This window comes from Saimiri boliviensis, chromosome 1 (assembly GCF_048565385.1).
Source record: "Saimiri boliviensis isolate mSaiBol1 chromosome 1, mSaiBol1.pri, whole genome shotgun sequence".
NCBI lineage: Eukaryota > Metazoa > Chordata > Mammalia > Primates > Cebidae > Saimiri > Saimiri boliviensis.
In genome coordinates this window covers 174619499-174641392 of record NC_133449.1, presented here as the reverse complement: position 1 = coordinate 174641392, position 21894 = coordinate 174619499, and the positions used below count along the sequence as shown (strand labels likewise).

Below are 21894 nucleotides of genomic sequence, written 5' to 3'. Positions count from 1 at the left end.
AACCAGAGTTTGTGAAGGATTCTAAGAACAGCTGCTTGTTGACCGCATGAACCAGGTAGAGAAAAGCACAAAGAAGACACGGAAAATGCGGGAGGTGAGGGTGTGGGTGTGCAGGGAGTGGGTGAGTGGGCTTTGAGAGGGGGCCTCTCCAGTGAGGTGTGAGGAAGCCAGGGCTGGGTGGGGGGTGGGCAGCAGGGACACCCATGTGCTGTAGGAGCAGTGGGGTGGGGTGGGGTGGGAATTTGTCCAGGAAGGCTCCCAGGGTCCTGTATTCACCTCTGTTGGGCATGGCCCTGTGTTTGCAGATTGAACTCATGACCTGTGGGCTACTGAAGGAGGGCATGTCCCTAGGGCCTGACCCCATCTGATGAGCCAGCTCTGCAGCTTGAAAAAGAGGCCCTGTGGGGATCGGCTCCCACTGCCCCTCTGGCATCACCTCTCGTGCCCGCACCTCTGCTTTCTCCCTGAAGCTCCTGCCTCAGGTGTTTCCTTCTCAGCACTCAGCATCTCTCTTCGCCCCAGCAGTCTTTTCCTTACCCCTCCAATCTGTCAGCAAATCCTCTACCTCCAAAACACATCCCAAGTCTGACAGCCTCCTTCTGTCTCCTCTGCCACCAACATGGCCCAAGCTGTCTTCACTTCCTGCCTCACAACTGCCGTGGTCTCTGATCTGGTGCCCCAGCCACCACTCTTGCTCCTGAATGTCTCCTCTCTTCACCAAAAACCAAAGTGTCTGTGGCATTTCTTCCCCTCCACTCAGAGCAAAATCCAAACTCCCACTGAGTCTGCAACTGCCTTCACGATCTGCCCTCCCTGAGTCAGTTTCTACTCCTCCCTTCTGATTAATGTACTTTGTCTGCTTTGGCTTCCTTGTTCTTTTCAGACTCCCGCTGCCCCCCACCCAACCCCACTGCCCCCACTGCCCACCATGCACACTGCTGCCCCAGGGCCTTTGCACCTGCTGTTCCCTCTGCCTAGAACACTTTCCCAGCTACTCTGTCACTGCCTCTCTTTGCTAAGGTCCTTGCTCCATTGTCACTCTTCAGAGAGGCAGCCTCCCTCTCTCTTTCCTATCATCCTGTCTTATTCTCTTATGTCCCTCATCAGCCTGAAATGACCTCAGGTATTTGTTTGTATTGTTTATTTGTTCGTGAGTTGATTGTCTCTTTCCCTTAGCTTGTCTGCAAGTGCATGTAGCTAGGGAGCATGACTGTCTTGTTGATTGCTGGACTCTGGTGCCTGGCATGGGGCAGGCTTTGAGGTAGGAGAACAGTAAATATGTGTTTATGAGTTGAGGGATGGATGGATGGATGGATGGAAGGATGGATGGATGAGTTGGCTAGTTGAGGCCTCGGTGTCTGGAGCTGAGTGTGACAGAGGAGGAAGAGGCCTGGGCAGCTGGGTCCCTGGGGCTGGGAAATCCTTTCCCTGTTGGCTCTAAGCCACTATGGCAGGCACCCTTTAGCCTTGCAGGCAGCAGGGATCTGGGATAGGGATATAGATTCTATCCTTGAACCCCTTTTTGTTTCCTAACTTTTTATTATAGAAACCTTTAAACATCAGCAAAAATAGAGAGAATAGCATAAGTCCTACCCATGTACCCATCACTCAGCTTTAACAGTGAGCCGCTCCTGGAAAATCTTGTTTATCTATTCTACACCCCACTTCACCCTGCAAAAGTTATTCTGAAGCAAATCTATGGGCCCCTCTTTCATGCAAAGAGCTCAGAAATACTTCCTAGCAAGTGTTTTCTGCAGGCTTTCAGCATCTCTCTCTCCCCCATGTATCCTGAGTCCTCAGGTGCTCTGTCTTCTCCCCGAGTTAAAGGATCTACTGAATATACTACCATTGAGCTATGAATGTCTGAGATTTGCATGGTTACTGCAATGGTGCATTCATCCAAATTCTCTATGTTAATCGAGGAATGTTAGGCCCCACCCTGGTCAGACAGAGATGATCCAGCCATCCCAAGGCAACCCTGGACTGCATCTGGGTTTGAGCCTATAACATTGCTGCCACGGTGCCCTACAAAGAGTGGGGCAAAGGGCAATGGAAGAAATGGTTGCTGTGAGCTGGTCAAGACCTGAGTTGGGCCTGGTTTGGGGAGAGCCCAGCTGTCTTCGGAATCATCCTTCATAACTTCTGGTGGAACAACACATTTGAGAGAGAGTGTGTGAACGAGTACCATGAATCTTAGTGGGGCAGGGCAGGGCAGGGCAGGGCAGGGCAGGGCAGGGCAGGCACTGCTTTTGAGAACCAGGCTGGCCCTCATCACTGTCATGGCTAGATGGGCTCTCTTTCCTTGTAGAATGTAATATTTGCTCTGCTTAAAGTTGGTAAAATGCCATTTTATTGGTAGTGTTTTTATTTAGGTTGCTTGACTGTCCTGCCAAGATGATTCTATTATTATAAAATGTGGAAAACTCCATTTGAAGAAGAAAATAATACAAAACAGATTTTGGTCCGCATACTAAAATTTTTGGAAAATTGAGATCTCAATCCGCAACTCTTCATGACAGTAAAACAAAGACCTCTGCCCCCTCCCAAGGCATCCAGCCCCTGGGCCCACAACAGGTCCCTGCACTGCCTTGTCCTGCTGCCCACTGAGTGGCAGAGCCTGAGAACTGGCTGCCTCTGGGAAGGAGCCAGCATTGGCCCGGACTCCCTAGCCGTGGGCTTTTGGGCCAATTCCTCCAACCCCACCCAAGTCCTAGGCAGACTCTCTGGCCAGACTCCCCACTGAATTTTGTGGGAATAATTTTGTGGGAAGAGCCCTGCTGAAGGCCAGTTCTTAACCCACAGGTCCTAGCTTGCAACCTCTAGGGAGTAGAATCAGCCAGACAGCCTGATACAAATCTAAACTCTTACACCCTACTCCAAAGGTTCGGACTCAGTACAGAAAGGGCAAGGCCCTGGAATCTGCATTTTAGTAAGTTAATTCTGGTGCTTTTGAAGCAAGGCACCCTGGACCAATGGCACTGCTATGCTGAGAAGCACAGCGTGATGTTTAAAGGGCAGGGTTATTGGAGTTTGAAATCCTGAGTTAGAATCTTGGCTTGCTATGTTACTTAACTCTAGTTTTCTCCTTTTTAATGTCGATAATAATTATATCTACATCATATGCTTCCTATGGGTTATATAAGATAATGCCTTGTGAGTTCAGCACAGTGCCAGGGACATTGTAAGTATTTGATTCATGTTTACTGCTTTATTACTATTACTTTCCATCATTCCCCAACTGTACATATGTCCCCTACCCCCACGTTTCTCAAGAATATTATCACCTAGGTCATTGGGTTTTTAAAAAGGCTCAGATAGACAACATTTACCAATTCCCATGATGTAAATTCTCCCATCATGGTCATTTTAAAGCCTACAACATGATGGCATTGAACACCAAGTTGGGAAGACATGTGCACAGTTGGCCAATATGAGCTGGTAAAAGCTGACTCTGGCACACCACCAGGAAGTCCCCTTTCACTGTGAGGCCCCAAGTATGTCACTGCTGCCTTGGCTGAGGCTGGTAAACACAGAGATGGTTGTGAGCAGAGAGTCTGATGTAACTCTACCTCCTGCTGCAAAGGGCAGCTGGTTTTCACATAGCTTTGCAGTCTGTATGTACTCACAGCTGATGCAGGAAATGGGACTTGTAGCCTCAATTACTGTCATTGGGAACCTAGAGAAGAAATTATTATCAAAGGAGAGAGATGACTCCAGCTTGCTAATATTTACCATTTGCATGGATCACATGAAAGGGTGTGATGCCTCTGAAGCCACTGCTGTCTCTGTTGCTGGTTCTGGTTTTGTTCTGTCTTGTTTTGATCACCGACAAAGGCAGGCTTATGTCATGAAACAAGTGTGGGTCTTGGAGCCAGACTGTCTGGGATCAAATCCCAGCACTGCTACATAACAAGATTTTTGTGACTTTGAGCAAGTTACCTGACCTTTCTGGAGCACAGTTTGCTCTTCTGTGCAAATGGGCATGTTAGTGAATGCATTGCAGTATTTTGAAATTAGACATAACATAGGTCATGTGCATATGAAAAGGTCTGGAAGAGAAAAGAAACTCAGTGAATGGAACCTCAACCTATAACTATTCCTGAGAAGGTGCTGCCCAAATGGCTTTTCTGACGTCTTTTATCCAGGTGTTTAAATGCACACTGAGAACTCAGTCTCATGTGTACAGGAGAGAGGAGTGGACAGTTTTACAACACCAAGTTTCAAGTTTTATTTCCTCCTTAATGTAACTTTTTTCTACATAAGGAAATATTAAGTTCTTTCTTGAAAACACACCATGTAGATTTTTTAAACCAAAATTGGATGACATATTTAGGAAGCTTTGATTTGAAATATAAGTTGAATGGTTACATGGCACCTAGAAGCCTGACCATAAAATAGGAAAAGCTCCAAGATGGCAGAGCCACAAAAAGGGAAGAGGTTGAATCCCAAAGTTCCCATTTGAGGAGAGCAGTGCAAGAGAGTTGCCTGACGAGAAATATTCATTGCCAACTTTCTGTGAGTGAGAAATAAACCTCTTCTGCATGAAACCATTGAGATTTGAGATATTTCTGCTGCATTAGCTGACATTAGGCAACCTAGACTGATACCTCACACAAGCAGCATGCACTTTGGGAAGCTTGGGAATCACTCAAAGAGACTGTCAGTCATATTCCAGAGCAGCTCAGCCAAGGCACAAGAGGTGTCCCTAAGTTACTACGCTTGTCTTAAGCATACCAGCAGCAGCAAGAGGACAGGGGAAACCATCCATAGCTACAAATATAAACCTCAGCCTGTGAGAGAAGAATTGCAAGCCTCTCCAGGGGCTGCTTCACAAGCTGCGTTTGGCCTCATGGGTCTGCTGGTGGGTTCTCGGAAGTGCCATGTGATCTGCTAGATTCATGTTATTTGGAGGCAAGGAGAGCTTCAGTGTTAAGGCTATTAGACAAAGCTCTTTTCATTCACTTCATCTTTCTCCCATCCCATAGGCCCAGGAACATAGAGGACCTGCTTGCACATAAAAAAATGGAAGACTACTTTCAAGTTGCTACTGACCCCAGAGTCTTCCCAGCACATTAAAATCTGTCATCCTTTTGTGCCCTCTCCTCCGTACCTGGACTGTATTTTTCAGTTACTGGGGTTGGCACCCCATGATTGCTGATGTCTGTGGCACCCTCATTCTCTCCTGTTTGTTGATTGCCTAGGCCTGTTGGCTCTTCCTATGCAGGTTCTCACCCGGATCCCTCTTCCTAAGGGCCACAGCTGCCGCTTCCAGGGGCCTCAGAACTTCTTCACCTGGGCTTCTGTGGCCACCTCTTCACTGGCCTCCCTGCCTCTAGCATCTCCCTCCCACCTCCTGCCACCCAGGGATCCTGCAGGCTGCATTCTTAAGTCCCTCTGAAGCACAGTTCTCCCCACTTCTTGCAAGTCTGCTTGAAAACTTCCCACGTCTTTGTTGGCCTTGACCCTGAATTGTCGATGATTTTCTAATGGAATCAGAGCATCCTTTGTTCCAAAGTCTTCTCATTGTTTTCTTTCCATGGGATTGTAGAAAACATCTCCCGCCAGGCACACCCTACTGTTTTTGTGAAAATTATAGGCTGCAAATAACTGCTTAAGTCAACTGCCAGACGAGGTGCTCTCTTCACAGGGAAAATTCCAGCTGTTGAGCAAGTTTATGAGCTTTATTTTTGGAGCAAAGAATTCATCAAGTGAAGAACAGGATCTTCCAGGTGCTCCAACTCTACTTCCATCATAAAGCGGGAGTATGTCCCTGAGCGGTCTGTGTCACTCAAGGTCAAATGTATGACCCTAATACTTATTAACTCCCTCTTTCTGGTGACTTCCTTGGGCCCTTTCTGCAGCCTTACGGTAGAAACTTTGGAGAATACACAGACAGAAACAAATACAAGAGACAAGAGAGAGGGTCTGAGGAAGAGATCAGTCCCCAGCTGGCTTCCCCTGAGACCCAAATATGCTCCCTGCCTCAGGCTCCATGAGTTGATACCTCATCATGAGGATACTTCTGGCGTATGCCTGGTTATTCCTTCAATCCAGTCTCAACTGAGGCTCACCGAAAGATCAGCTTCCTCCCCTTGAATGCTTGTGGGGAGAAGAGAGTACTGTAAGTGAAGTACTCAAGCTTTGTGCTCAGACCACATCTGCCCCTTGTACTTGGGGCAACCTGCCTTTCCACAAAGCATCCCAGACCTGACTGAGGAGGACATGAAGTGTGTTTACCTGTTCCCTTCTTCAGAATCCATTTCCCTCAAATGCCTGTGTCTCACTCTGCAAAGCGGCTATGCACGTACGGACCATCCTCCGTAGCCACCTTTCAGGGAGGCCCTATATGCCAGAACTTGCCCAGTCTCAGGCACCCCAAACCCAAACTTAACCATCCTATGTTCCCCTTCTGCCAAATTCTGCAATCAGCTGATCTGATAAACCAACTTACATTTTGGGTTGAATGAAGAGTGATTGCTCAGCATTAACCTAAGAACTTACTCTGCAATATGAGTTCCCCAGGCCAGTAGCAGCGCCATCACCTGAGAGCTCATTGGAAATGCGGAATCTCAGGCCCAGCCCAGACCTTCTGAATAGCAACCTGCATTTTAACAAGATCCTCAGGAGATTCAAATGCACATTAAATTCAGAGAAGCACTCCCCTCATGTATAGTTTACTCTTTTCAGCAGTATAGTGGCTTTCAATGCTAGGCATTTCATGTTAATGATGCTGGTAGTTTGGTATTTCATACTTTTACAGAACTTTTTCATGACTATGAACTTGTGTGGTTATCAAAGCAGCTAGACTGAGTTCTCGGCGGCACCAGGGGCCTTTCTGAAGTCTCCCAGCACCCCTGCTGAGGTTTGGCATTGGAAAATTGTTTAATTAGTAGCTGAACAAATAAATAAATAGAACCCCCGAAAGAGACAGGAGAGGAGACATTATATATTTTGCACATGAAGAAACTAAGGCTCAAATAGGTCAAGAATGGCTTCGTATAGCTTAAGTGGCAGGACTGATGCTCCAACCCCAGGCTTCCCACTTTGCATCTCCAAGTGACTGAAGTTAGTTCTTATGGTGGGGAGGCTTTTTGGAGCTCTGTAGCAGACAGATTTGAGCGTTCCTCCCTCCCCCATCATACCACATAAAACTGGTTTCAAATTCTAAAGCAAGACTTGAGTTTGTGTGGAATGACCCTCCTGCTCTGGCAGGGCAGAGAATCCCATGCACGTTGCACAGCCTCACTGGGAACCTCCCTTCTGCATTGGCTGCAGGCCCTTTGTCCCCAGGACATCATCCCCTCAAGGAGCCTCCATTGAGTTGGTTGTGGTGGGAAACCATGCAGGGAGCTATTCCAGGAGATGGGAACACCTGCTTCTCATACCCTGCGAGAAAGAGGAAGCAGCCACAAAGGCTGGAGCAGGAGTGCGGGTGAGATGCAAGGCAGGGCTTATTGATAATGGTTTCCGGGTTCTGAGGCTTATAAAGTTAGAACCATCTACCCCTGCCCGTCCTGCCTCCACCATTCTCTGGGGCCACTGGGCTCCAGCTATCCACCTGGAGCTGGTTAGGTATGGCCAGAGTGCAGAGAGACACATTGGCTGAGGGGTTCGCACGCCCCAGAGGGGAGGCCATCGGGTGGGCAGTGTAAAGGAAAGGCAGGGAGGTCTGAGTGCGGAAACCCTGGACCACAGGAATGCACCTAGCCTCCTGGGGATCCACTGTAAAGACAGAAGCAGATGAGGGCTTTGCTGGTCCACAAATTCCTCCAGCCCCAGCCCTCGCCTTGGAAAAGATGTGCTCCAGATGTCTCTTCCCATGCAGTGCCCTCTCTGCCCTGTTCCACAGTCCCAGCCCATCCTCCAGTGATGTCCTGCAATCCATTCTGTGTGGTGCCCACTGGAAGCTCCACCCACCGTATCTGGCTTGCAATGGAAGACAATACTGGTGGGACCGCTCAGGGTATGGGCAGTTTGGAGAGGATGGGGTTCAGGGTGTATCACCTTCCCTTGCACTTTGACCCACACTTTGACTTAGGTGCCCTGGTTGTGAAAATCAGGTGGACAAAGTTCATAATGTTAGTGCTACTTAATACTGAGCATTTCCTATTCCAGCCACTCCTCTAAACATTACAGACATTACATCATTTGACCTCTAGCCTGATCCTGGGAGATAGAAAGGCCATTATTATCCCACTCCACAGATGGAGCAAAGGAGGCCCAAAATGGCCAAGTACTTGCCCAAAGTCCCACACTGGTGAGTAGAAGAGCCCTGTGGTCCTGTGCAGAGCAGTAAGAAGAGCTATGCAAAGGTGACACACAGACCATTCTGTTCAGTGCCCTGGTCTCTGGCCTGGGCTCTCTGAGCAATGATGTGGAGAAAGGATGCTGAGGGTGGACTGGTGAGTCTGGGCTTTACCCTGTAACAAAGGGGAGTCCCTGGAAGGGAGGAAAGAATCTCTCCCATGGTTCAAGTAAGCATTTTGGGGGGCTCCATTGGAAAGGCAGGAGACAGGAGGCCTGGAGGTCCCAAGGAGGCTATTGCAGCAGGGCAAACATGAGGAGGTGAGCGCTGAACTGGGGCAGAGATAGTGAGGCCAATGGGCCGCTTAGAAAAAACCAGCAGAGGTGCAAGGGATCGAATTTGGTTGCTGATTCGATATTTACAATGCATTCCTTGTCTAGGCTGGGGTTTCTGGTGCAGAATGGGCACATTTCTGTGTCTTCTTTGCATGAGCTGTGTGAGTCATTATGGGAGGGGATGAAGTGAGTGGGGACTTGATTCAGGTTTCTGGCGTTTGACCCAGTGGCCCCAGCCCTAGTCAGGGTGGTACAGCTCTCCCCAGCAAGCCTGATGACATAGTGGGTGTGCCTTAGGATGGCTCCTATTGACTTTAGTGGCCTTTCCCACCCCACCCCTCTCCCAGCATGGCCTGAGCCATTGTCCCTTTGTGGGCTGTTACAGACACTTGTAGCTGCTGGGTGGACTGCTGCCCAGGAGGGGGTTGGGAGGCTGTGACTGGCCAGAGGTGACTTCACTTCACAGGACTCTCTCCAGAGCCCCAGGAAATGGGTGGAATGTTTGGGCCCTAGAATATTGGCATGCCAAAGGCCATTTGTAGGAGAAAACAAATTTCTTAAATTACTAATCCGTCAGCTGTATGCTAATTCCTCCTGAAAGAAAACCTTCAACTTGGGTAACACTGCCTTTTCTCTCTTGGAACCACTTGTTCCTATAATTAGGAAGCAGTGCCTCATTAAAGCCGTTTCCTGTATTATAAAGCTGAAGACCTGTCTTGACCAAGGTGTGGCTTTCGGAGGCTAAAATCCGCTTGACATGCCCATGCTGTGATGTAATCCTGTTTCTCTGGGCTGCGGGGCTCCACTTTGTATTTTCTGGCTTTTACTTGGAACAAGTAGGTTCCTGTGAGATTTGGTTCTTTTATTCCTAGCAGTAATAACTGCCAGTTATCCAGAAGTACAGTTTCCAAGGGTTTGCTTTTCAAGGCTTTGTGATGCCTGTAGCTTGGACCCCTTGTCACCTGGTGGTGTGTTCCTACCTCGTGAAAAATTCTCACTGTTGACAAAGCATTTTGGCTGAACCATCCTCCTTTCCTCAAGATGGACGCTGCTTCCTACAGGAAAAAGTGAACCTCATGCTTACCTGGTCTGGGACAGCCAGCAGGATCTCCATCAGGGGAGAGAAGCAACACTTAGCACAATTTCTGAGAAAACTGGAAGAGAACTGCTCCACTCCACCACCTGCTTCACTGGGCATGTGGCTGCTGCATTGGCTTAGAAAGTTGTTGTTTTTTTTTTTAATCAACACATTTATATGGGCCAGCAGGTGCATGGCAATCTGCGTTTCAAGAAGAAGGTGAGCCTATTGCTGACCTAAGCTCCCTGGGAATCTCTTGGCTTCCCCAGAGACTGGGGCAGATAAACCTCCTCAGAGGGACCAGACATGCTCTGCTCTCACTGGGGATCACTTCTTGCACCTTAGGGTGAACAAGTTTACCTCTTCTCCACCTCCCTTAGTAGACACCTGGCCTTGTTTCCTCTTCAAGAGGTTTCAGGCATCTGTCAGCCAGTATCAGGTAAAGAAGGGACTCTTGTCCAACAAGGAGTCTTCCTAATAAAAAGGCAGTCCCTGATTCTATCTATGTAAAAGATCAATTAAGGGCAAGGCAGTGTGTCTGAAGTCTTAAATTACAAACATAGGATCTGGGTTGTGGAAAGCTCTGGACTTAGAAGGATGGCCTTTGAGACCATTTATCCCAAGCTCCTGCCAGCATAGCCCTCCCTCCATAGCAGTGTCTCTCAGCCTTTTTTTTTTAATAGCTCCTGAAGGAGACTATTTAGAAATGTTTCCCCTAATCACTCCTTCCCATGAAATTATAATACTACAAACACACTGTATACCTGTTTATGTACTATGGTCCTTTGGAAGGCATAACCATTATAATAGCTAAGATTTTTTGCAGCCCCCAAGCATGACATTTTGTCCTGTTGGGGCTAATCTCACTCTCCTTGAGAAAGTGTGTCCTCTAGCATATCCCTGATCAGTAGCTGTCCAGCTTTGGGCAGATGTCACTAGCATTAGGGAGATCACTACCTGCTCTTCTCCAGGGCAGCCAGGTCCATTCACAGGTCGCCAGCTCTGGCAAGAAACTAGTCTCCTGCAGGTCCTGCCTGCCAGTCCTCTTTCTGCTTCCTGCATTCACAGAGAGCACCTTGCCTACTCCTCTGCCCTGTCAACCCATGAGCAGAGTGTGAGAAATCGCCAAGGCCACATCTGTGCCCTGCTTGCAAGTGTCACTGCAGGCTGTCTTGTGCCAGGGCCAGTCCACCCCAGAGCAGATGCTGAGATCTTTGTGTGTAATGTAGTGGGCTGAATTTGCACCCAATACAGAAATGTTGCTTTAATCACTTCTAATCCCATCACTCAAGCAAATCAACTGCTTCTGTGGCAAAATCATGGTGGATCCTGGTCACATGATCATCTCCTCCAATCCATTGCACAGAGGTACCAGGGTGGAAACAGAAGGGAAAAGAGGAACATAAGCCAGGCCTGGGAACCACTGAACAAAACTGGAGAGTGGAGCAGGGTGGTGAAAGTAAGGGAAAAGCAGGCACTTTGGAGTTCTCCTGCTGGTGGAGGAGGGTGGATGTGGTGGAAGTCTCTGGCTAGACCTTGTAACCCTGGATTCTGGCCCTCCCTCTGACACTGACCTGTGAAATCCTAGCATTCCTGAGTATATCAAGAGCACAGACAATACTTAAACGATGGGGTGCTCTTAGCGTAGGTAGCAGAGGGAGACCTGACTAGAGAGCTCTGAGCTCCTATTCCTTTATTTATTTATTTTTGAAGTGGAATCTCATTCTGTCACCCAGACTGGAGTGCAGTGGTGTGATTTCGGCTCACTGCAACCTCAGCCTCCTGGGTTCAAGCAATTCTCCTGCCTTGGCCTCTGGAGTAGCTAGAACTACAGGAGTGTACCCCCACACCTGGCTAATTTTTATATTTTCCATAGAGACAGGATTTCACCATGTTGGCCAGGCTGGTCTCGAACTCATGGACTCAAGTGATCTGCCTGCCTTGGCCTTCCAAAGTACTGAGATTACAGGTGTGAACCACCGCACCTGGCCTCCCATTCACTTTTTAACTGGAGTTGTTCCACTTGTGTCTGATTATACTTTGGACCTACATAAGATTGATTTTCAAAGGATTCCACAGCTGAAGCTATGTAAAAGCTACCAGCTAGATAGTCTGAGCACTGCATAATTTAAATAGATTCCTGCTCTCCAGAAGCAACTGTAAGAGCTGAGAGGGCTAGCGGGGGACAGTTCCTGCAGGAGGAGGAGACTTCTCAAGGGGTACAGATCAGGGGGAGGGAGAGGGCAGCAAAGAAGAACTGTGTGTCCACAGCAGGCTGCTGACAGCCCTGCTCAGTGGCTGGGAGGGTGCCAGAGCTCTGGGAAGATGAACCTGGCCACAGCCCAAGGAGGATGGGGTTGTGATGCCCTGGAATTCTTCTCTGATTATTTTAAGATGTTCTTTGGTGACAATCATGTTGCTGAAAACCAGAAATGACCAGCAGGGAGGGCACTGAGCCCAGGTACGTGGGGCCTGGGGGCCCCTCTTGGCTTCCCCAAGACTGCTCCACAGCAGCCCTGAGAGTTTAGTCTAAAGGGCTCTCTGGACTCCACTTTGTTGTGAAATTGTATACTGCGGTTTTTGCCATTGTTGTCAACAATTTCAGAAGGCCCAGAACAGAAAAAATTTTAAATGAAATGTCTTCTGAATCTATGTAGAAACATGCTGAGCAGTTATGGTTCGGGAATCCGTTCTTTTCTTTCTTTGAAATCTCTAACATTTACTTGTGCTTGCTCTATTTGAAAGCAGCGCTTCGACAGGCCATTTGGATGTCTGTCTCTCTGATGATTCAACCATCTGAGGTTCCATACTACCTACCCAAAGCTTCTTACACTACTAGCAGCACTTTGAGCAAACTTCTAGACAGTTTGATTGTGTAACCTGACTGGCTGAGGGACCTATGGATGTGTGTGTTTAAAGCAAAAGGCATTTGCCAGCAATTTTTATTTTCTTTGTCTTTCCGGACACCTTGCCACATATTTACGTTTTTTATTATGGTCAAAAGGCAGGACATGGTGTGGAATTGAATCTCATTCTGTCATCTGCAAGCATGTGTGGTCTTGGATCTTAGGCAAGTTGCTAATTTCTTCGGAGACACTATTTCCTCGCTGGTGAAAGGGAATTACTAATGGTGCTTTCTTTACAGTATTATGAGGGTTGAACTGAATAACACATGTAAACCTTTCAGAACAGTGTCAGGACTGTAGTGAGGTCCCATGCTTGAAACAACAGCAGTAATGAACCCATCATTGTCCGGACAGTCAGGGGATCTTACAGGGTGCTCTGGAATGCCAGCCTTGTCCTCCCTGTCCCTGCTGTCTGGCCAGGTTGACCTCAGCTCAGCTGTGATGGGCTCAGGCTTTTCACCTCATTTAGCTTTTCCCAGGCAGAGTTTGTAGGCCATCAAGAGGGAATGAAGATCTCTACCCTGGCTGCTTATGAGGGGGTCACCCCCAGATAGGGCCAAACCACATGGCTTGATGTTCCTATATGACTTTTGCTCACTACAGAGTCCCTGCCCCTCTTTGGAGAGGTCTATGTGGCTAGATATCTTCCTATTGAGGAAATAACCAGCTCCTGTGGGCAGCTACCTGATGGCTCAAGGCTTCCTGATGCATGAGGCTTCTAGCAAGCTCAATTCCATGGTCTGGTGCCCCAGACTCTGTATTTGCTCTTAAGTCTCTTTAATTTCCCAATGCACAGATAACCTTGATGACAAAGCTCAACAATGGGTTTTTGTTGACTAATGAATTCACTATTCTTTCAGCTACTAGAAATTTGTAAAAATCCCCGTTCAATGGGAGCTGAAGCCATTCGGAATGGTATCAAGTGGGAGAGTCTCTCTCTCTCTCTCTCTGTCTCTCTGTCTCTCTCTCTCTCTCTCTCTCTCTCTCTCTCTCACACACACACACACACACACACACAGAATGTGACAATGTGGAGGGGGACAGCTCTAGGGATGTCTGAGGTGTATGTATTCCCCTTCCCCTGCAATCTTTTTTATTTAAAAAGGGCACAAACCATAGTGTGACAACTGCAGTCCTCTTTTCCCACTTAAAAAAAAAAAAAAAAAAAAAAAAGACACAAACCACACTGTAAAACCATAACAGAAATGTTGCTTTAATCACTCCTTATCCCATCACTCAAGCAAATCAGCTGTTTTTAATCTTCCCTTCCAGAGCCTGACTGTAAGCAGACATGTTTCTAAACAACTATAATCATAACACAGTTTTGCATTCTGTTTCTCCCTTACATCTTAACCCTTGCCCTGCAGTCTTCATAGGCATCATTTTTAATGGCTCACTCAATTTCATCAAGTGGAGCTTCTGGAATTTACTTACCATCCCCCTAGATGACTATTACATAATTTCCTGAAAGAGCCCAAATTAGCTGGGAAACAGACATCTAGGTGATTTCTATACTTTCTCAATGTTTTTGAGCTCTAGAAATACCTGGTCTTAAAAAGCTTCTTGGGAAAGATACATTGCTGATCCAAGACTGGAGCTCTTCTCTACTTATTTAAATACATGTCCTTTTTTTTTTTTTTCCTAAGGAGGCTCAAGTCCAGATCCCTTGCACACACTGTTTTGTCTTTTCAACAGCACAACCAGAGATTGTTCCTTTCAATGGTGTTTTTTAATGGGAATTCAATTTGTGCTCCATCGTGTCACCACCATCACCAGTATCATCATGATCGTCTTTCTAAGAGCTGCCATTTATTGAGCATTTTCCCTGTGCCAGGCACTCTAAATATTATTTTTGCATCATTATTTTGTTTAATCCCATTAGTTGTCACTGTTATTGTCCTCAGTTACAGATGAGGAAACTGAAGCTCAAGATGGTGAAGTGGCTTGTCCAAAGTCTAATGGCTCTTAAATGTCAGAGGCTGACTGCCTCATCCCATCCCACAACCCCTTGGAGCTTCCTTAGGTATGAGTGAGCCCCTGTGCCACCCAGCTCCTTAAGCAAGGGCCTTTCTGCAGGGTGGAATTTGGTCTAAATCTCCCAAGATGGGCTGCTGGGCCCAAGTGCATCTTTGGGTAGAAAAGCGAGCCTTTCTCCACCCCACAGGAACCCTGGACAGGACAGTGTGTGCCTAGCTTACATGGGAACTGAGAAGCCCGTGTCTGGCAGAAGTTGGGGCCCAGAGACCTTGCCTAAGGTCACAGGGTGAGTCATTGGCCCAGACAGGCTATTACCTTGGTCTCCTGACCTATGACCAGCATTCTGTTGTCCTCACTGGGAGATGATTTCAATGAATCGCATCTGAAACTAGAGAGGGTTTAAAGCTGGCCAACAGCTCTGTCCTTGGAACAGGCTGGTGCAGTCACATAACCAGAGAGCCCAGGGCAGAAACTGGAAAGAAGGCAGTGACTGGTGCCCCGTGTAGTGGACAGAGGTGAAGAAACAGCACAGACTTGAGTGTGTGAGGAACACAGTCCAGGGTCCATCCCAGCTTTGGCTACTGGCCTGCCTGGTCAGCCTTATCACAGGAGCTCCTGCCAAAGGGATTTCCTAAAAGGAAAAGGCATTTTGCTCTTTTGAGTCTTCCATAAGCAGTAAAAGGTCCCTCTCGGGACCTTCAAGATGACCATACCTCTCCTGGGCAAGAACAGAGACTGCTACAGGAATAGAGACAGCTTCTGCTACTCATTCTTTCAACAGGTACTTATTAAAGCTTTCTGTGTCACATAATGGGGTTAACTGAGGGAATAAGACAGACAAGCTTTCTGTCTTTGTGAAACGTCTATCTCAACAGGGATAATAAATTAGTCAACAAGCAAAATACTTCCTGAAGACAAGTGATAGGAAGGAGATAATCTAGGAGGTGTGGCAGAGATTGTGACTGGAGTGGGGAGTGGTCACGTGTCAGAAACAGATGCTCGGTGCCACAAAGAAAAATCAGCACTGAGACAAAAGATCTCTCAGCAAGGCAATTTTACTTTCTGCAGAAAGGGTGCTCCTGTTAGTTATCTTGCTATGAGAGTACAGCAAACAAAGGAAAACATATTTATCCTCTATGCACTTGGGGTGGTCTTTACTGCTGTGTCTGACATCTGTTGGTTGGAGCCAGATCTCACAATCTAAGCTAAAACTTGATTGGCTAACAATCAAGTTTTGATTGTTGATTTTGATTCTTGCCCCTGAACAAAACCCAGAATTTCATAATCGAAAGAAGAAAGAAGGTCAGAGGTAGATGAGGCTCCTCAGGTGAAGTTAAGAACTGCAGCTCCTGAGGAACAGTTCCTGCAGACTTGTGAAAATGAAGAGGTTATGTGTCCCCCAAACTGCCAACAAACAGTGATAGGACAGTCAAAGCATTTCTGTTGTAGAAATCTTGCTGATGGTGGATGTCATAAATGTATGCTATAATCAAAAGAAGCTTCCATCAATTTCGGTGTTCCCACTGAGCCACAAACTTTGTTATTGTTCCTCCTTTTCTGGCTTTTAAAAGCTCCCGGCATTCTTTGGCTCCTAGTCCCTTCCTCCATCTTTAAAACCAGCAGGGACGTGTCTCTCAATCTCTTTAAAACTTTTCTAAACAGGTAAAAGCAATGGAGAACAAAAGAAAAAGAGGAAGTCTAAATAAGAAAGGAGACAGGAATTTGCTTGCGAAAGGACTTAGAAAAATAATGACGTAAATATCTTGGTTAAAGCACAAGGATATAGAATGTACTTATTTCTTTATATCTAACAGTTACATAGGATAGGGCTTAACAAAGAGTCACTGGCAAAAAGCAAGAGGGCTTTGAAGAGAGTTAGTCTTTAAAAGAGGTTATTATTTCTAACATTTATTATTATTATTATTATTATTATTATTATTATTCTTTAACAAGAAAGGGAACTTTGAAGTGAGATTTTTCTACTTCCTACAACAGGAATGGCTCTTCTGAGGAACTGCAGATTTGTGGCAAAGCACTCAGGCAGGGAAAATAGCACGTGCAAAGTTCCCGAGCTGGGAAACAGCTCTGCGAGTTTCAGGACCAGAAAGGAGGCTGAAGGGACAGATTTTATTCTAGGTTCAGCATTAGTGCTGTTTAGAATAAAAGGATTCCTAACCCGCATCCCTCAAATAGCCTCCCTCTCCTTCCACAGGTTACCTGTTTAGGTTGTACTCCTCCTCTGCCTCTACAGTCATTACTGTTTTCCCTCGTGGGCTCCTGTGTTGGCATACAGCAGTGGGAGGTGTTAGCTGTAGCTCTAGGTAAATCAGTAGCTATTCTAAATGCCATGCTCCCTCCAAACTTTCAGACTTCTCCATCTGATGGCATGTTTACATCTCAGATAGCTGTGTCCTCATCAGAGGCAGTTAACAGATCAAAATAGCATTTCTTGGACCTTGCAAAGTGACAAATCATGTTATGTTTACCTTTTGGTTACTAGAAGGAATGCTAGGGTTTGCAAAAAAAAACCCTTCTGTGGGTTTAGCAAGCTACTCTTGCTAAAGCCTCTTAGCTAAACACGCCATTAGTGCCAGGAGGGACAGCCTGACAAGCCGTGCCTACTCACTGGCTGTTTGCTGATGGACACTGGCTGACTTGAAGATCTCCCTGTGAAGAGACAGTGTGACTGTTGTGGTACCGATCCAGGTGTGCCCTGCACTGAAGACTGTAGCCCGAGTCTGGCCCTGCCAGGCCAGCGGCACCTGACTGCACACTGCCCAGCAGCTGTGTGCTGGCTCGAGGAGAGCCCTGCATGCAGTTCAGGCTCCCCTCTTCCCATCCCCATGGCTTGATGACTACTGACAAAGTAAGGGAGGGAGTGCCCTCAAGGGCTCAGAGAGGACTGATGAGCAATTTGGGGACTGCCCGCCAACACCACCCCATGGCCCTGACTTGCTTACTCAGGTGCTACCTGGAGTAAACAATTCATGATGACTGCCTCAACCCATCTGGGTCCTCTTTGGAATTGGAGGCATCTGATGAAGCCCCAGAAGTGTAGCAGCAGGGCCATGTCTGCCAGTTTTCTGGGGACAGTCTCATGCTGTGTCCTTTTTAATTTAATTAAGCTTTTGAGATCATCGTAGGTTCACATGCAGTTGTAATGCTCTGGAGCTCCGTCCAGGTTGCTGCACGTGTCAGTGGTGTGTTCCTTTTCATTGCTCAGTAGTACTCCATGGTGCACATGTACCACAGTCTGTTTAGCCTTTCACCCACTGAAGGACATCTGGGTTACCTCCAGTTTTTGGCTATTATGAATAAAGTTGCTATAAATATTGATGTACAGATTTTGGTGTGAACATCTTCATTTCTCCAGAATAAATGTCCAGAAGTGCAATTGCTGGGTTCTCTGGTAGTTGCATGTTTGGTTTTTTTTAAGAAACTGTTTTCCAGAGTGATTGTACTATTTTATATTTTCACCAGCAATGTATGAGTGATCCAGTTTCTATAGATCCTCACCAGCATTTGGTGTCACTATTTTTAATTTTAGCCTTTCTGACAGGTCTGTAGTGATCATCTCTTTGTAATTTTAATTTGCATTTCCCCAATGGCTAAAGATGTTGTACATCTTTTCATGTGTGCATTGGTCATCTGTATATCCTCTTTGGAGAGATGGCTCTTCTTGTCTTTTGTATATTTTTTGATTGGACTTTTTTTTTTTACTATTACATACACATATATAGCCTATATAGCTTATGTATGTGTAATAGGCTATATATAAGCTTATATAGGCTATATATATAGGCTATATATAAGCTATATATATATATATATATGTGTGTGTGTGTGTATAATAGCAAATGAAAGATACATATATATGTGTGTGTGATAGTAAAAAAAAAACTCTAACACTCCAATTAAAATATATATGCATACACACACACACACACACACACACACACACACAGTCTAAATTCTAGTCTTTTGTCAGATAGGTGGTTTGCAGATATTTTCTCCTGCTCTATAGCTTGCTTTCTAATCCTCCTAACAGGGTCTTTTTCAGAGCAAAAGTTTTTAATTTTGATAAAGTCCAATTTATCAGTTTTTCCTTTTATGGATCGTACTTTTGAGGTCAAGTTGAAAAACTCTGTCTAGTCTAGTTCCTAAAGATTTTATCCTATTTTTTTTCTAAAAGTTTTATAGTGTTTCATTTTACATTTAGGTTTATGAGCCATTTTTAGTTAATTTACATATAAAGAGTGAGATTTGGGTCAAGGGTTCTTTTATTCATAGATTTTCAATTGTTCCAACATCATTTATTGAAAAGACTATCTTCTCTCTATTGATCTGTGACTGCACTTTTGGCAAAAGTCAGTTGGACATATTTGTGTGAGTCCCATTTGGGGGTTCCTGCTTCTATTTCATTGATCTATGTATGTGTCTGTCTGCAAAAACCAGTCTTGATTGCTGTAGCTATAAAAGTAGTCTTGAAATGAGGGAGAGTGATTTTTCCCATTTTATTTTAGCAATTCCAGTTTCTTGGGTTTTGTTTTGCGTTTCCAAATTTTAGAATAATCTTGCCTATATCTATAAAATAATTTGCTGGGATTTTGATAGGAATTTTGTGTTCTGTCTTTTAAAAGAATGTGGCTTTCTATAGCTAGCATGCATTTTGTATTTTTAATAGGTTGAACATTTAAAAATAGCAAAAAAGAACTAAACACATCTGTAAGTCTATCACAATGTATACAACCTACATAGACTGTTTTAGAATCATCTTTCACCTAACAGTAGAAGTGAATATGATGACCCTTTCCGTCGCAATAAACACATTTCTGTGTTGTAATTTTAAATAGTTTCATGCTATTCTCTTGTGTGGATACAGCATCCATTATGACTAATCCCTTGTTGTTGCATACTTAACAGTGTCTCTTTTTAAAATTTCTTGTTTGTCAGAGAGATCCAAGATGGCTGATCACTAGCAGCTCGGGAATGTAGCTCCCAGTGAAAACGCAAAGAACGAGAGGACGCCACACCTTCACATGAATTCTTGTTGCTCACGCACCAGGAGATTCCCAGCGGAGGAGCCCCACGGGTCGCCAGCGCGACTCTTGTGACCGGCGAGGCGGTTTTGCCGGCGCCTCAGAGCGTCGGTTCTCGGTGCAGAGTCAGAAAAGCACCATCAATCTTAACGCCGCTGATTTAGTCGGTGCAGTGGGTTGCTCAGATTTCGGCGCTGAGAATCAATAAGTTGGACGTCCACTCAGAAACCCAATTACAAAGACGGTAATTATAAAGACCACAGATGGATAAATCTACAACGAAGGGAAGAAAACAGTCAAAAAAGGCTGAGAATACCCAAGATCAGAACGCCTCTTCCTCAGCAGGGGATCCCAGTTCCTCATCAGCAACGAAACAAGGCTTGATGGAGAACGAGTGTGTTCCAATTACAGAAGCAGGCTTCAAAACGTGGATAACAAGAAACTTCTGTGAATTAAAAGAACTTGTTCTAACACAATCTAAAGAAACTAAGAACTTTGAAAAAAGGTTTGACGAAATGTCAACAAGAATACAAAATTTAGAGAGGAAAATAAGTGAATTGATGGAGCTGAAAAACACAATACGAGAACTACGTGAAGTATGCACAAGTTTTAACAGCCAAATTGATCAAGCAGAAGAAAGGATATCAGAGGTCGAAGACCAACTTAATGAAATAAAACTAGAAGACAAGATTAGAGAAAAAAGGATAAAAAGGAATGAGCAAAGTCTCCAAGAAATATGGGACTATGTGAAAAGACCTAATCTACGCTTGATAGGTGTACCTGAATGTGATGAAGAGAATGAATCCAAGCTGGAAAATATGCTTCAGGACATTATTCAGGAAAATTTTCCCAACTAAGTAAGGCAGGATAATATTCAACTCCAGGTAATACAGAGAACACCACAAAGATATTCCTCAAGAAGAGCAACTCCAAGGCACATAATTGTCAGATTCACCAGAGTTGAAATGAAGGAGAAAATACTAAGGGCAGCCAGAGAGAAAGGTCAGGTTACCCACAAAGGGAAGCCTATCAGACTTACAGCAGATCTCTCAGCAGAAACCCTACAAGCCAGAAGAGAGTGGGGACCAATATTCAACATCCTTAAAGAAAAGAACTTTGAACCAAGAATTTCACATCCAGCCAAACTAAGCTTCATAAGTGAAGGAAAAATAAAGTTTTTTGTGAACAAGCAAGCACTCAGAGAATTCATCACCACCAGGCCTGCTTTACAAGAGCTTCTGAAAGAACCACTACACATAGAAAGGAACAAACAGTATCAGCCTTTCTAAAAAATACCAAAAAGTAAAGAACATCAATATAATGAAGAATTTACATCAACTAATGGGCAAATGGCAGTATTAAACTCACATATATCATTATTAATTCTAAATTTAAATTGACTAAATTCCCCAATTCAAAGACAGACAGCCAATTTGGACAAAAAACTAAAACTGTATGCTGCATCCAGACCCATCTCACATTCAAGGATACACAAAGACTCAAAGGATGGAGAGAGACTTACCAACTAACCAGAGAGCAAAAATAAATAAATAAAAAGCAGAAGTTACAATTTTTGCCTCTGATAAAATAGTATTTAAAGCAACAAAGATCAAAAGAAGCAAAGAAGGACATTATATAATGATAAAAGAATCAATGCAACAACAAGAAGAGTTAAAGGTCCTAAATATATACGCACCCAACACAGGAATACCCAGACATACAAGACTTATAAAGAGACTTAGACTCCCACACAATAATAGTGGGAGACTTCAACATTAATATTAGACAGATCAATGAGACAGAAAATTAACAACGATATCCAGGACTTGAACTCAGATCTGGAACAAGTAAACGTAATTAACATTTATAGAACTCTCCACTTGACACAAAATATACACTCCTATCAGTACCACATCATATCAACTTAGAAGTTTAAACGAAATGTTGGTTGGCTCCTTGTTTGTTACTCTCTTCCCTCATTTTCTTTCGTGTCTCCATTGTTGGGGACAATTGTAGGCATGCCCATATTTGGACTGCATTCTAGCCTGGGCAACGAAGCGATGCCCCCATTCTCTCTCCCTCTTCCTCTTTCTCTTTCTTCCTCTTCTTTATTCTTTTTCTTATTCTTTTTCTCTTTCTAAAAAAATAAAAAATTTCTTGTTTGTGTATTTACTTTTTTCTGTTATAGACAAACTGTGATAAATATCTCAAAACCATGTCTCTGAAAACATACTCAATTATTTCCTTAGGAAAAACTTATTTGAGTGAAATTACTGGTGCCTTCTTGATTCTTCCGTTTTTCTGATTTCCTTGA

The 21894-nt window shown here is 45.0% G+C and overlaps 1 long non-coding RNA gene across 1 annotated transcript in view; it reads left to right on the top strand.

The window, feature by feature from the left end:
• LOC141580334 (uncharacterized) overlaps positions 1 to 21657 on the top strand; it is a 171985-nt gene extending 150328 nt beyond the window's left edge. The window contains exon 4 of the long non-coding RNA XR_012512564.1: positions 19495 to 21657. This is a non-coding gene — a long non-coding RNA (uncharacterized LOC141580334). The remainder of the gene's footprint in view (positions 1 to 19494) is intronic.
• The last annotated feature ends 237 nt before the right edge of the window (positions 21658 to 21894 follow it).